A 15880-nucleotide genomic window follows, 5' to 3' on the forward strand; every position below is an offset into this window, starting at 1 on the left:
GCCCCATGTTAATAAATGTGCCCGCTCGATGATCAGTCCTGTTGGTTGTAGAAGGCCATCAGAATGTTGATGTCCTAAAGAGCACAACTCAGGAGTCAGTGATTTTCAAACTAAGCTGAACTGTGTTGGAGCAGTTCTTTCATAGCGCCTTAGAGGCATATGACATCCTGTACTTGACTTTTCAACTTGGTAATGCCTGAATATTTACATTTATAATAAAGGACAGAAAGTCTATCTTGAATTTTAAACTCTCAATACTTTATAAAAAGAGTTTAGTTTATTGTGTTAAGAGGGATGTTCTTACACAGCATTAGATACTTAAAATCTCAGCACCCACTTTACGCCGCTAACAGAATGTCAGGCAGTTAATGAAGATCCATTGTGCATTGTAGTGGACATTAATAAGTGACTTGCATCAAATGCATTTTTTAAATATGGGTTGTGAGCATGTGATGGGAGTTACATTTCTATATTACCTATAAGTCATGCTTTTAAGATGAAGTGCTTACACCCTTTCATATTACATTACTTATACCATGTGAAATCATGGGATTCATAACAACATTTATGACATCTCATGTGATGTCATTTATGAGAACACTTTCATGGTACAGTGATAAGTTATATTTAATGTAGAGTGACTAGTGAGTTGACAACCTTGTGTGCGGAGGTGCGCCATTCATTCTGATATGAAGGTGGTGCGAAAATTATAAACATAAGGTATAACTGCAACTTTCAAAATTCTAATATTTGTGTAGTTTACATTTTGGGTGTATAAAAAGATTAGATCTAACTAAGCTTTAACATTAGGTTGTTTCACTCAATTTTAATGTATTTTTTAAATAAAATGTGTTTTAAATCATAGATTGGATGTTGGCAGATAGAGTGTCATTAAGTGAAGTGTTGTAGATTACATTGAAGGACTGTGTTGTAGAGAGTATTGTTGTAAAGTGGAGTGTCATAGAGTGGAATATAGAGGAGTGGGGTACAGTGTAGTGGGTAACCTATAGTTAAGAGGCATCAAGTGGAGTGGCATGCTGCATCGTAGATTGGAGTGGAGTAACGTAGAGTTGAGTGTTGTAGAGTGGTGTGGCATGTCACAGAGGGGAGGGATGTGTCCTAGAGTGGAGAGGAGTGGCATGTCATACAGTGTTGTAGTGTGTACTAAAGAGTGGTATGGCATACAGTGGAGTAGAGTTCTGTAGAGTGCAGTGACGCAGAGTGGAGTAGTGTGTTAAACTGTTGATTGGACTGGAGAGTCATAGTGTGGCGAATTGTACATACACATATAGTGGAGTGTGCTGGCATAGAGTGAAGGAGCACACAGTGGAGTAGAGTGTTATAGAGTGGAGAGTGGAATGGAATGTTGTACACAGTGTTAGATGGGAGTGGAAAAGACTACTCAATAGAGTGGAGTGGTGTAGTATAGGTTGGAATACTGTAGTACTGCGGAGTATAGTATAATAGTAGGTTGTCATAGAGTAGAGAGGAGTAAAGTGGCATAGTTTGGCTCAAAGTGGAGTGGAATGGAAAAAGGAATTAAAAGGAAAACATTTTGTTTAGACAACAGTTAGACACAAGGCTTTAAATCTTATGTTATGTCATATTATTAATATTTTTGCAAGAGATTGGGTGGCAGAGACAAACGCCGCACTGTCCACCAGTATCACAATTAGATTTATCTAAGGTTATTATAGTAACTATTGCCCTGGGACTTGAAATCGGGTCGTGGTACAGGTCGGAACGTCGGAAATGGCGAGGGAATCGTCAGTGCTCTAATCGGCACTTCACAACACAACACAACTCCTGCTTCATAGGAACTGATGAAAGAGTCTCAACTATGAAACTATACATACTAGAAACTTGTACTCAAATTTGCAGAAGGCTGTATGGTCCTACAAAATTATCATATGGTATATTGTATATGGAAGGACATGTCCAGTGGGAATTAACTACAAGGTCATATTCATTTTGAAAAAGCCCTGAAGAAGCCCATGTTGGGGCAAAACGCGTTTGCTGTGGATGCATTGAAATTAAATAAAATATTTATAATCTTCAAAAAGTATCTGCGTGAACGTCCATTACTCCTGTCGTCTCTGTTGTTAAAATTGTATGGCATTTTAGCCAGGATTTGTGATTATAATGCCTTTCGGAATGTGTGTAAAAATCATATTATTAATACTTCTGAGTTGGTTTGGCACCGCCACCGTCCAAAGACTTAAAAAAAAATAACCTGTTACTGATTACTGACAAGCCAAGTTTTTGGAACCTTCCTGAAAGATACAAGATTGAGCATGGATTAGATTTTTAGGGGAGATTTTCCACACTTTAGATGTACAAATGACAAAACTACTCCCTCTGCAGGAAGAGTGTTTGAATTCAGGGGCCACAATATCTTTGGCCCAGTAGAACGCAAAGACCTGCTAGGATAGTACCATTTAAAATTGCCCTTCAAATATTCCCTGCCTGTGTTGAGAAGAACCCTATAGGCAATGCACGAGGCCTTGAAGGTAATCCGCTTCTTGATAGGTAGTCAAATGAGCTTCCGCAAAGCTTGAGATGGCAAATGAAATTTGGGTATCCTAAACAACATGCATGCAGCAGCATTCTGCAGAGGTTGGAGCTCCTTCTCTAACTGCATGTTTAGATAGCGACCATTACAATGATCTATTTTGGACAAATCTAAGTCCGTCACAATAGTTTTCTGTGAATCAAGAGGTATGTAAGGGAGGACTTTCTTCATTATCTTTAGAGCACAGAAAATAGATGAGATAATAGTATTCACTTGATCTCCGTAAGCTATGTTACTATCTACTATAACTCCTAAGTTCTTTAACTTCCTGGCCTGTGTTGGAAATTCTCCTTTCTCTTGAGCCCACCATGACTGGGACCAGATATCCGTAGGCTATGTTGCTATCTACTATGCCTCCTAAGTTCTTTACCTTCCTGACCTGTGTTGGAAATGCTCCTTGCTCTTGAGCCCACCATGACAGGGACCAAAATGAGACCTCATTACCAAACAGGAGGGCCTCTGTCTTCCCAGAGTTTAACTTCAAGCAATTATTATTCATTCATGTGTTCACTGCCTGCATGCAATAATTGAATCCGTTTCCAGTATTATTCTTGTTGTTGGTAAGGTAGACGACTATCTGAGAGTCATCTTCGTACAATGTCAAGAAAAACCTGAATGATTTAATTACAATGGCAAAAGAGGTTACAAGCAATGTTAAGCAACATTGGACTCTGTGGGGACACCTATGGGGCCCCACAGGGTAAGGAGAAGAGTTTCAATATGAATTTCTTTAATGCTACAGATTGTTCTCTCCCACACAAAACTAAAGATCTAAAAGGACCAGTGAGACAGTCAATCAGCAATTTGTAATTGATCGTATCAAATGCAGCAGAGAGGTCTAATAAGATAAGTGCTGCTTTTCCTCCCTGATCAAGGGCTACCCTATACCAAACAACAAGAGAGTGTTAAAAAGAGTAACAAATACAATAGATAAATAGATTCCAAGTCAGGACGCTATTAAATCCCAGGAAAAGCAGTTATATGCAGTAGGAAAAATAGAGTGCACGTGCTCAAAAGTCTAGCTAGAAGAACCCTCAGGCTCCAATAGAACATTGGGAGCCAGTTGTCATCATTGGGTCCTTTTTATAGCTAGAGAAAATAAGAGTGAATTAAAAAGAGTGTGGACCACTCCTCAAAATTACTTTAATAAGAGGGTGGCTCTAACTCCCTTAAAAACAGTGAGTGAAAAATATAATTAATTTTTCTGGACTAAAAGAAGGTTTATACAATGAACCCTTCAGTCCAATTCAACAAGTGAATGAAAAAAATGATAAAAAGGTACGGTCAACATGTTTCTGCTTTAGGAGCGGTAATTCAGCTCAGCATTCTTCAGGACCTACAAATACACTATTCAACTGCTCAGTTGTCAGAGCACGCTAAAGCGCTCGGACCTGAGCAGTGGACATGTGAAACCATACGACCTGCAGTTGTCGATGCTCCTATTAGGAAAATTCTTCCTTGAGATCATTAACCTCCTTGTTGTAGGGGAAACAATCAGAATCTACAGGGATGAAATAAACACAATGACGTGACCAAAATGCGAACTCTTAGGAGCATACATCCACACAAGTAGATTTTTTAATATACGTGCACAACTATACTGAATTCAACTCAGATTGGTTGAAGAAGTTAGTATTCCCTTAGTAAATTAACTAGAGGAAGAACGGAAAAAAGCTGATACGGCTGTTTGTATTTCAAACCCCTTTATATCATCAGGCAATATGTATCAACTGCCTACACAAAGTCAGTAAAAACATTGAAAGCATAAAAAGCAGTGCTTATTTCAACCTGTTTTTGTAAAAAGTTAGAAGGTACCCATGCAAGGAGTGTACGTAGCGCAAAAACACTTAAAAGAGGGAGCAGTCTATCCGACACTCACATTGTTTTGTCAGGTATAATGCCCCATGGGCGTAGCGGCAGAGGGAAATCTTCACGTTTGGTCTCTTGGGTGGAGTGGAGCCAAAGGGAAGAAAAACAGGACTGGATGAGTAAAAAAGGCCTTCCGGTCCAGTTAAGTTATAAGCGTTTTAACTGTCAAGGGACTTACTTGTCTCCAAACGGCTCCCCGCTTCAACACCTAAAAGCGACCACATCCGCCGCCCGAATTAGTAAACGCGGAAGTGGAGGCGCGATTAAAGTAAGCGTGGAAGACGTATGAAGCGTCAGGGGCGGTTCTCTAGATCACGTGTCTGACGTGATTATGTCATCTTTCTTAAAGGCGTCCTGTTTATTTACAGACACGTTATGAAGCCAAAGCTAACAAATGTACAGTATTATGAATGGAATACCTCATATGGACGTGTCAACACCCCGCGGGTAGCCATACAATCATCTGCGCGATCCCGGGCAGAGATTGTAATCAGACAATACACATGACGAAGAAAGAGGGAGGAAGTCATGTGGTGGCCAGATATGTTCGGTTACTCCCATAGAGCAGCGAATAACCAAACCAAAACTCATTAGTCTATGGCCATAGATAATAAGGTATTTACGATCTAATGTATGACCAGTCCTGATTTAGTAAATCATTTACCCCAATCCCAGGAAAACCACCATTATTATTTCCATGCTAGTGGACAAAGGAGTTCCTGGAGTATTGAGGCAGACAGGGACTGTGAGTGTACCAACATGGGCAGAAAGGCTATCTGTGCATGACTGATCCCCACGGGACGTCATCATTTAAACCATTATTATAAGTAGATAGACGATACACCCATCGTTGCTCCTTTTCATACAGTTTCCCCTCATCTGCGGCACTCAGTTGTTCAATTATTACCCACCTACGAGGTCATACCAATTGTAATTCAAGTAATGTAATCTACTTGATTACATGCCCCTGCGGTTTAAGATACGTCGGGATGACCACTCGAAAAATTAAAACACGGATAGGAGAACATCGTAGTAATATCCGGTGTGGCAGAAATACTACTAAGCTGACTACTCATTTCCTTGAGAAAGCCCATTGCCCGAATGATGTGAAATGGGTAATAATTGAACAACTGAGTGCCGCAGATGAGGGGAAACTGTATGAAAAGGAGCAACGATGGGTGTATCGTCTATCTACTTATAATAATGGTTTAAATGATGACGTCCCGTGGGGATCAGTCATGCACAGATAGCCTTTCTGCCCATGTTGGTACACTCACAGTCCCTGTCTGCCTCAATACTCCAGGAACTCCTTTGTCCACTAGCATGGGAATAATAATGGTGGTTTTCCTGGGATTGGGGTAAATGATTTACTAAATCAGGACTGGTCATACATTAGATCGTAAATACCTTATTATCTATGGCCATAGACTAATGAGTTTTGGTTTGGTTATTCGCTGCTCTATGGGAGTAACCGAACATATCTGGCCACCACATGACTTCCTCCCTCTTTCTTCGTCATGTGTATTGTCTGATTACATTCTCTGCCCGGGATCGCGCAGATGATTGTATGGCTACCCGCGGGGTGTTGACACGTCCATATGAGGTATTCCATTCATAATACTGTACATTTGTTAGCTTTGGCTTCATAACGTGTCTGTAAATAAACAGGACGCCTTTAAGAAAGATGACATAATCACGTCAGACACGTGATCTAGAGAACCGCCCCTGACGCTTCATACGTCTTCCACGCTTACTTTAATCGCGCCTCCACTTCCGCGTTTACTAATTCGGGCGGCGGATGTGGTCGCTTTTAGGTGTTGAAGCGGGGAGCCGTTTGGAGACAAGTAAGTCCCTTGACAGTTAAAACGCTTATAACTTAACTGGACCGGAAGGCCTTTTTTACTCATCCAGTCCTGTTTTTCTTCCCTTTGGCTCCACTCCACCCAAGAGACCAAACGTGAAGATTTCCCTCTGCCGCTACGCCCATGGGGCATTATACCTGACAAAACAATGTGAGTGTCGGATAGACTGCTCCCTCTTTTAAGTGTTTTTGCGCTACGTACACTCCTTGCATGGGTACCTTCTAACTTTTTACAAAAACAGGTTGAAATAAGCACTGCTTTTTATGCTTTCAATGTTTTTACTGACTTTGTGTAGGCAGTTGATACATATTGCCTGATGATATAAAGGGGTTTGAAATACAAACAGCCGTATCAGCTTTTTTCCGTTCTTCCTCTAGTTAATTTACTAAGGGAATACTAACTTCTTCAACCAATCTGAGTTGAATTCAGTATAGTTGTGCACGTATATTAAAAAATCTACTTGTGTGGATGTATGCTCCTAAGAGTTCGCATTTTGGTCACGTCATTGTGTTTATTTCATCCCTGTAGATTCTGATTGTTTCCCCTACAACAAGGAGGTTAATGATCTCAAGGAAGAATTTTCCTAATAGGAGCATCGACAACTGCAGGTCGTATGGTTTCACATGTCCACTGCTCAGGTCCGAGCGCTTTAGCGTGCTCTGACAACTGAGCAGTTGAATAGTGTATTTGTAGGTCCTGAAGAATGCTGAGCTGAATTACCGCTCCTAAAGCAGAAACATGTTGACCGTACCTTTTTATCATTTTTTTCATTCACTTGTTGAATTGGACTGAAGGGTTCATTGTATAAACCTTCTTTTAGTCCAGAAAAATTAATTATATTTTTCACTCACTGTTTTTAAGGGAGTTAGAGCCACCCTCTTATTAAAGTAATTTTGAGGAGTGGTCCACACTCTTTTTAATTCACTCTTATTTTCTCTAGCTATAAAAAGGACCCAATGATGACAACTGGCTCCCAATGTTCTATTGGAGCCTGAGGGTTCTTCTAGCTAGACTTTTGAGCACGTGCACTCTATTTTTCCTACTGCATATAACTGCTTTTCCTGGGATTTAATAGCGTCCTGACTTGGAATCTATTTATCTATTGTATTTGTTACTCTTTTTAACACTCTCTTGTTGTTTGGTATATGGATTTATGAGGGGCATGAGAGTGTTTTCCCTTTGGCCCTTACTCTCTTGTTGATGAAGCCATTCCAGCAGCGTGCAGCTGCGAGAGTTATTTTAACATAGCCACACATTTTCAGTAATTTTGTCGCATTTGAGCAGTGCATTGTTTTATACCTATTGCAATGGAGGCGGCGGGCCTTTCATACTCTAGAGAGGAGGCTGATGCAATATTAAATGACACTTCCCTTTTTGCTGATCCCCTAGTCGCTCAAGCTATATCCCAGACTACTGACTGGGATAAGCTTGGTGAACAAAAGAAAAACAGAATTAGAGCGATTCTGCATGGAACTATGATGAGGGAATACCTTACTAATAACATGGCCCCTAAGGGACTTTTGGTTACTAATGCACCACGAATTTTTTTAGAGGACAGTGTCTTCCGCAAGGAATGGGCCCAAATAGCCTGGCACTGTACTCATGACTGGGCTATTCTTATCATTAAGACTGCGATGCGCCTTTCTGAGGCCCTGTTAATAGAGATTCAGGCTACGGAAGCCCATATTAAGGCAACGGTCACAGGCTACAAAAAGAAGCTTGAGGAGTTTAACAAGGAGCTCAATGAATACAAAGAAAACCTTGCACAGTCAAAGGTAGCCAAATTCCAAAAAGACTTAAAAAGATGGTCTTATGACAAAACCTATCCCTATGCTGCCCCAGATTATGCTCCACCAACACGCATTAATGAAGACCCTGATACTTCAGCGAACTCAGATTCGAGTAATTCCAGCACTGATAGCAGAGGCAAAAAACAACGGGGCAGAGGTAGAGGTAGACAAAATTATGGCCATTACAACCATCAATGGTTCCCTTACCCACAACAAGGACCTGGAGGTCCCTATCCGGACCCCTTTAACCAGCCACCATTTCCACCACAATTTGGGTGGAATCCACATTTTGTTCCCCCCCCACAACAATTCCACCAGAATATGTATCCGCAGCCTTTTTTAGGGTTTGGCCGGAGTGGCAGGGGGAAGAGTCGAACAGGCAATCAGGTTCATTGGGGATCCACGGAAACGGTGGGAGACAACACACGGAGCAAGACCCAGGAACAGAGGGCGGGACCGAGCAATCAACAAGTTTGATAACCAATTTATCTAAGGTTGTTCTTACTACAGATGAAACTAGACTGTTGGAAAAAGGTCTCGGTTTCATACCAAGCCCTAGCCTGGATCGCTTCAAATTGAGATGTGAACTGGGAGAGTTTTTTAGGAAACTCAGATTAAAATCCTTTTTTGAACAACAGAATGCTATTATTCCAACTACATCGAGTGACACCAATTTCAAAAGGAAATCCAATTTCACTCCCCCAACTCACATGATACGGGCCGATATAATAACTTTTGAACAGGCGGTGTCTAGAGAAGTGGAGGCTTTGATTGAACCTACCTCCTTTAAAAACCTTACAGCCGGGGAATACAGAGCTATAAAATCCCTGCAAGAGAATCAAGAAGTTGTAATAAAAAGTGCCGATAAAGGGGGTGGCATAGTGATTCAGGATACCACGGCCTATGATGCCGAATGTAAACGGCTTCTAAGTGACAGTGCTAGTTACACTGTGCTCCAACAAGACCCTTCTCCTTTCCTTAAAGACGAAATCTTAGAGCTGGTTTCCACTGCGGAAAGAGATGGATATATCACCAAACAGGAAGCAGATTTCCTTACAAATTCAGAAGACAAAATCCCTTACTTTTACACTCTTCCCAAAACTCATAAGAACCGCACACCACCGCCGGGAAGACCTATAGTGTCAGGGATTGGATCCCAACTGGAACCACTTTCCCAGTATTGTGATTTTTTCTTCAAACCCTTAATTCAGGCTACTAGCACCTATATTAAGGACACTAAGAGTCTCCTTTCCATGTTACTTAATGTACAACTCCCAGAGGAACCTTGTTACCTAGTGTCCCTTGACATTGAGAGTCTGTATACCTGCATTCCGCAGGACGCAACTCTCAAGGTATTGGCAGACATTCTGGACCAAACCACATGGACATATAATACTTCTAAGACCTTTGTAATAGACTGTGCTACCTTGGCATTGAAACGGAACTTTTTCCAGTATCAAGACACCTTTTACCTACAGAGGACTGGTACCTCGATGGGTAGTACCTTTGCTCCCAGTATAGCAGGGTTGTATGTATATAACTTTGAAAAAACGCACATCCTGACAAATGCCAACCCCTATGCAGCCAATGTAATCCTGTGGCAGAGGTACATTGACGATGTGCTTTTGATCTGGAAAGGGCCTGAAGAAAGCTTACTAGCTTTTTTCGATTGGGTCAACACCTGTGATCCCCACTTAAGATTCACACACCAATATGATTCTAATTCCATTGTCTTCCTTGATGTCACACTCACCAAAACTGGGAACCGATTAACCAGTAAAACTTACTACAAACCAACTAGCAGGAACAGCCTTCTACACTTTTCCAGCTTCCATCCGCGTTCATTACGCGAGAATCTCCCTTTTGGGCAATACCTACGAGTACGTAGAAATTGTAGTAGTGTTGCTGATTTTAACAAACAAGCGGATGACCTCACAAAAAAACTAGAACATAGAGGTTACCCTAGAAAAATCCTACAAACTAGTCGGAAGAGAGCCAGAAATAATAATAGGGAAGCATTACTGGAAGACAATGTAAAAGAAAGTGATTCTCAGGTCCCCTTGACTTGTGTTACCACTTACAGTAACATATCTAATTCTGTAAGCCGTTGCATCGGAAAACATTGGCAAATTCTGACGAGTAATGGCAGAAACTGGCAGAAACCATTATTCTCGTATAAAAAAGAAAGAAGCCTGCGAGATGCTTTGGTGCACACCCGTCCAAGAATTAACCAACACAAACACGATGAGACTGTTTTGAATGCCTGGGGTTTGCCACCCGTTACTGGTCATTTTCCCTGCGGAGGATGTAATGTGTGCCATCTTACATCCCCCACAAAAACATTACAACTAGAAGAAGGCAAGATATGGCACCTACGAGGTCATACCAATTGTAATTCAAGTAATGTAATCTACTTGATTACATGCCCCTGCGGTTTAAGATACGTCGGGATGACCACTCGAAAAATTAAAACACGGATAGGAGAACATCGTAGTAATATCCGGTGTGGCAGAAATACTACTAAGCTGACTACTCATTTCCTTGAGAAAGCCCATTGCCCGAATGATGTGAAATGGGTAATAATTGAACAACTGAGTGCCGCAGATGAGGGGAAACTGTATGAAAAGGAGCAACGATGGGTGTATCGTCTATCTACTTATAATAATGGTTTAAATGATGACGTCCCGTGGGGATCAGTCATGCACAGATAGCCTTTCTGCCCATGTTGGTACACTCACAGTCCCTGTCTGCCTCAATACTCCAGGAACTCCTTTGTCCACTAGCATGGGAATAATAATGGTGGTTTTCCTGGGATTGGGGTAAATGATTTACTAAATCAGGACTGGTCATACATTAGATCGTAAATACCTTATTATCTATGGCCATAGACTAATGAGTTTTGGTTTGGTTATTCGCTGCTCTATGGGAGTAACCGAACATATCTGGCCACCACATGACTTCCTCCCTCTTTCTTCGTCATGTGTATTGTCTGATTACAATCTCTGCCCGGGATCGCGCAGATGATTGTATGGCTACCCGCGGGGTGTTGACACGTCCATATGAGGTATTCCATTCATAATACTGTACATTTGTTAGCTTTGGCTTCATAACGTGTCTGTAAATAAACAGGACGCCTTTAAGAAAGATGACATAATCACGTCAGACACGTGATCTAGAGAACCGCCCCTGACGCTTCATACGTCTTCCACGCTTACTTTAATCGCGCCTCCACTTCCGCGTTTACTAATTCGGGCGGCGGATGTGGTCGCTTTTAGGTGTTGAAGCGGGGAGCCGTTTGGAGACAAGTAAGTCCCTTGACAGTTAAAACGCTTATAACTTAACTGGACCGGAAGGCCTTTTTTACTCATCCAGTCCTGTTTTTCTTCCCTTTGGCTCCACTCCACCCAAGAGACCAAACGTGAAGATTTCCCTCTGCCGCTACGCCCATGGGGCATTATACCTGACAAAACAATGTGAGTGTCGGATAGACTGCTCCCTCTTTTAAGTGTTTTTGCGCTACGTACACTCCTTGCATGGGTACCTTCTAACTTTTTACAAAAACAGGTTGAAATAAGCACTGCTTTTTATGCTTTCAATGTTTTTACTGACTTTGTGTAGGCAGTTGATACATATTGCCTGATGATATAAAGGGGTTTGAAATACAAACAGCCGTATCAGCTTTTTTCCGTTCTTCCTCTAGTTAATTTCCTAAGGGAATACTAACTTCTTCAACCAATCTGAGTTGAATTCAGTATAGTTGTGCACGTATATTAAAAAATCTACTTGTGTGGATGTATGCTCCTAAGAGTTCGCATTTTGGTCACGTCATTGTGTTTATTTCATCCCTGTAGATTCTGATTGTTTCCCCTACAACAAGGAGGTTAATGATCTCAAGGAAGAATTTTCCTAATAGGAGCATCGACAACTGCAGGTCGTATGGTTTCACATGTCCACTGCTCAGGTCCGAGCGCTTTAGCGTGCTCTGACAACTGAGCAGTTGAATAGTGTATTTGTAGGTCCTGAAGAATGCTGAGCTGAATTACCGCTCCTAAAGCAGAAACATGTTGACCGTACCTTTTTATCATTTTTTTCATTCACTTGTTGAATTGGACTGAAGGGTTCATTGTATAAACCTTCTTTTAGTCCAGAAAAATTAATTATATTTTTCACTCACTGTTTTTAAGGGAGTTAGAGCCACCCTCTTATTAAAGTAATTTTGAGGAGTGGTCCACACTCTTTTTAATTCACTCTTATTTTCTCTAGCTATAAAAAGGACCCAATGATGACAACTGGCTCCCAATGTTCTATTGGAGCCTGAGGGTTCTTCTAGCTAGACTTTTGAGCACGTGCACTCTATTTTTCCTACTGCATATAACTGCTTTTCCTGGGATTTAATAGCGTCCTGACTTGGAATCTATTTATCTATTGTATTTGTTACTCTTTTTAACACTCTCTTGTTGTTTGGTATATGGATTTATGAGGGGCATGAGAGTGTTTTCCCTTTGGCCCTTACTCTCTTGTTGATGAAGCCAAGGGCTACCCTAGTCTTCTCAGTTTGCACTATCAGGGTCGTTTTTGTGGTAAGGGCACTCCTGAAACTGAACTGAGTGGGATCCAGGAGATGGTTATTATTTATGAAAGTGGCAAGCTGCTCATTAATATATTTCTCCATGATCGTTGCCAGGAGCAAGAAAAACGAAATTGGAGGATAACTATTTGGATCCATAGGATGAAGATTAAATTGTTTTAATAAAGGAAGTATTGGAACTCTTTTCCCGTGTTCATGGAAGTATCCTGATTTGAACATTTTATTGAACATTCCATCAAGATAATTTGCAATGGTGTAAAGCGCTAATTGTACAACTGATAGGAGGCAGAGATCAATAGGGGACACTTGATTGTGAGAAATTGGCCTGGCATATGCTGTCCACTATTCTGGTCGGCACCGTGCACTAGTTCAAACGACCCTTATTGATGGTGGGTTAAAGACAAACTTTATAGAAAGCTATCCTAGTGGTAGCTGTGGAGAGTAGCCTTCAGGCTAAGTCTTGGAGGAATGTAAAGCAGCTTGTTTTACCAGTCTATAATCTTGTGAATGACCAAATGAAAGGAGAACCACACCAGGTATATATATATATAAAAAATATGTATTTATTCTAAACACATCCCTCCAGTCTTTTTATGAGGCTAGAGGCAAAAGTACATAAGGAAAACTTAATATCACACAGTAAATTAGCACAATATACGTTGAGCTCTAGGGGCGTACCAAACCATATATTAAGAAAGTGGTATAAGAACCACAACTTGATTAGACACAAAGCCTAGAGCCGTGTACAAGTGCTGGGTCCACAGGGAATCACCCATAGTAGTGACACAGGGGACCCACAGGGGACGCGTGCAGTGTCTGAACACATTCGCTGTTGACTTCAATGGGGAAAGTCGTGGTTGGAAATTGAAAGTAAAGGGACACTTCGGAGAGGACTTTGAGCAAACCCCTTTGGACTTAAGGGGTTCTTGGGCCAACACCCAGGGGAGCACCGGAGTACTCGAGTTACCTCACCCAGGGAAGCCGGGTGCATAAGTGTCTTTTGGTGTTGGGAATCGTCGTCGTTTCCAATGGCGATCTGCTGCAAAGTGCTGCTGCCGGTGAGGAGGAAAGTTTCCGGGTGGATTCAAGCCTGGATTGAAGATGAGAAGAACCTGAAAGCAGAAGGGACAGAGTCTGGGTCACAAGCCAGTGACCAGGAGCATGATAGGCGGATTCCCACAGATGTCGGGAGATTTCAGGTGGAGGTGAAGCTTAAGTCCTCAGCCACAAGGCCCAGGAGGTGTCGATGACAACCAGGATCAGGAATCGAGCTGTCCCATGCCAGATATTAAGTCCTGTGGTGTCGGTGCACGGATTGGACCCAACAAACCTTGGCAACAGCAACCCATGCAGGAAGTAAAGAAATGCTTTGGTGCAGACCAGCAAGGTTTGAGGGACTCACCACACAGTGGGGAGTCAGGGCATGTCTGGAGCAACCATGGAAGCCCAAGGAAAATTAGAGTTGCCTTCTCCGGGGTCCAAAAGTCAATGGACTATGGATCGCGAAGGAGCCTTGAGCAGAAATGCAAGAAGCGGGCTCACAGAACACTCGTGGAGTGTAGGCCCACAATCTTTCGTGCATATAGTGCTCAGGGCTTGGTCTACAAGTAACCCAATGCACAACTTTCAGAGATGTGAAAAAGTTAATGCACTAGCGAATGATCACTGTGTCCTGGAGTTCCCATTCCACATCACTCACACGGGTTGCGGGTCTCAGCTTTGCTGGAGACTTGTGTGGCCCTCTGAGAAGTCTGGAAATACACTTCATGGGCTGCAGGTACTTCAGAGTCCATCGGGAGCTATGGAGATGCAGACCGGCTAATGCTTCATTAGTGCCTGCCAAGCAAGGGAGTCACTCCTTGACCCCAAAGGGAGATTCTTCCATCCTCTAGTCTTTAGTAGAGCATCGAAGTTCTGGGATTTCTGTAGCAGAGTTTCATCCAGGTGTAATGTTATGTTGTTATGTTATGTTACAGGTTTGTTGAGCGCGACAGCTGCCCCAGCAAAGGGGCGTCCCGGCGCTAAGAATCATAGCATAGCCTACTAGGAGGGGAAGGGGAGGGCGGAGGCTTATAGTAGTGGGAATAGGTGAGTTTTTATTGCTTTTCGAAAAGCAGACAAGTTGTCAAGGCAGCGGATATTCAGGGGAAGGGAGTTCCAGAATTTAGCTCCCAATAGTCTGAAAGAGCGACCCCTGACACGGCAGAGTTTCGTGCGGGGGACCGCTACTAAGTGTTGACCCAAGGAGCGACGATTGCGCTGGGGGGTGTAAGGTGTTAGAAGCGGACGGAGGAGTTCAGGGCCATCAGTTTTGAGGATTTTGAAGGCAGTGGTAAGGGCCTTAAATTGTATACGGGCTTCCACTGGAAGCCAGTGGAGTCTATGAATGGTGGCTCTAGCAGAGCATCTTCTGGGAAGGCCAACTATTGCCCTAGCCGCAGAATTCTGAATTCGCTGAAGCCTGGTTGTCTCGGCTTTGTTAGCGCCTAACAAGAGTACGCTAGCATAGTCTAGCCGGGAAAGGATGGTGGATTGGACTATGAGCTGCCGTGTTTTGGGGTTGAAGAACCCTAGAATGGGAATGAGGCTTCTCAGCAGCCCGATGCACGTAGCTGCTACTCTTTTGGTGTGAGTTTGGTAGCTCAGCGAGGAATCCAACCACACTCCCAGGTTTTTAACCAGAGATTTAGAAGGAGGGATGGGGCCTAGCAGGGGGGGCCACCAATGGTCGTTCCAGCACCTGGGGTTCTTACCCAGGAGCAGCACCTCGGTTTTCCCTGCGTTCAATTGTAGGCAATTAGCCGTCATCCAATGGGCGACTGCAGCCAGTCCATCCCTGAATCTTGTGGCAGAGGTTGAGGATGCCTCAGTGAGGGTGATTACCAGCTGTGTGTCGTCGGCGTACGACACCAGCGTGAGGTCCCATTCTTTGGCCACTGCCGCGAGAGGTTGCACATACAGGTTAAAAAGGGATGGCCTGAGGCCGATAGAGTGAGATTGGGAGGTGAACGGGGGTGCTGAGACACGGAAGGACCTGCTCGTCAGAAACGAGCGGAACCATTCAAGGGCCAGATCACTGATCCCAATGTTTTCCAGGCGACTCAGTAGGATATTATGGGAGACCGTGTCAAAGGCTGCGCTGAGATCGAGCAGTATCAGCGCAGCACTTTGACCGATATCGAGTACCCTCCGGAGGTGT

Source organism: Lissotriton helveticus, chromosome 6 (assembly GCF_964261635.1).
Source record: "Lissotriton helveticus chromosome 6, aLisHel1.1, whole genome shotgun sequence".
NCBI lineage: Eukaryota > Metazoa > Chordata > Amphibia > Caudata > Salamandridae > Lissotriton > Lissotriton helveticus.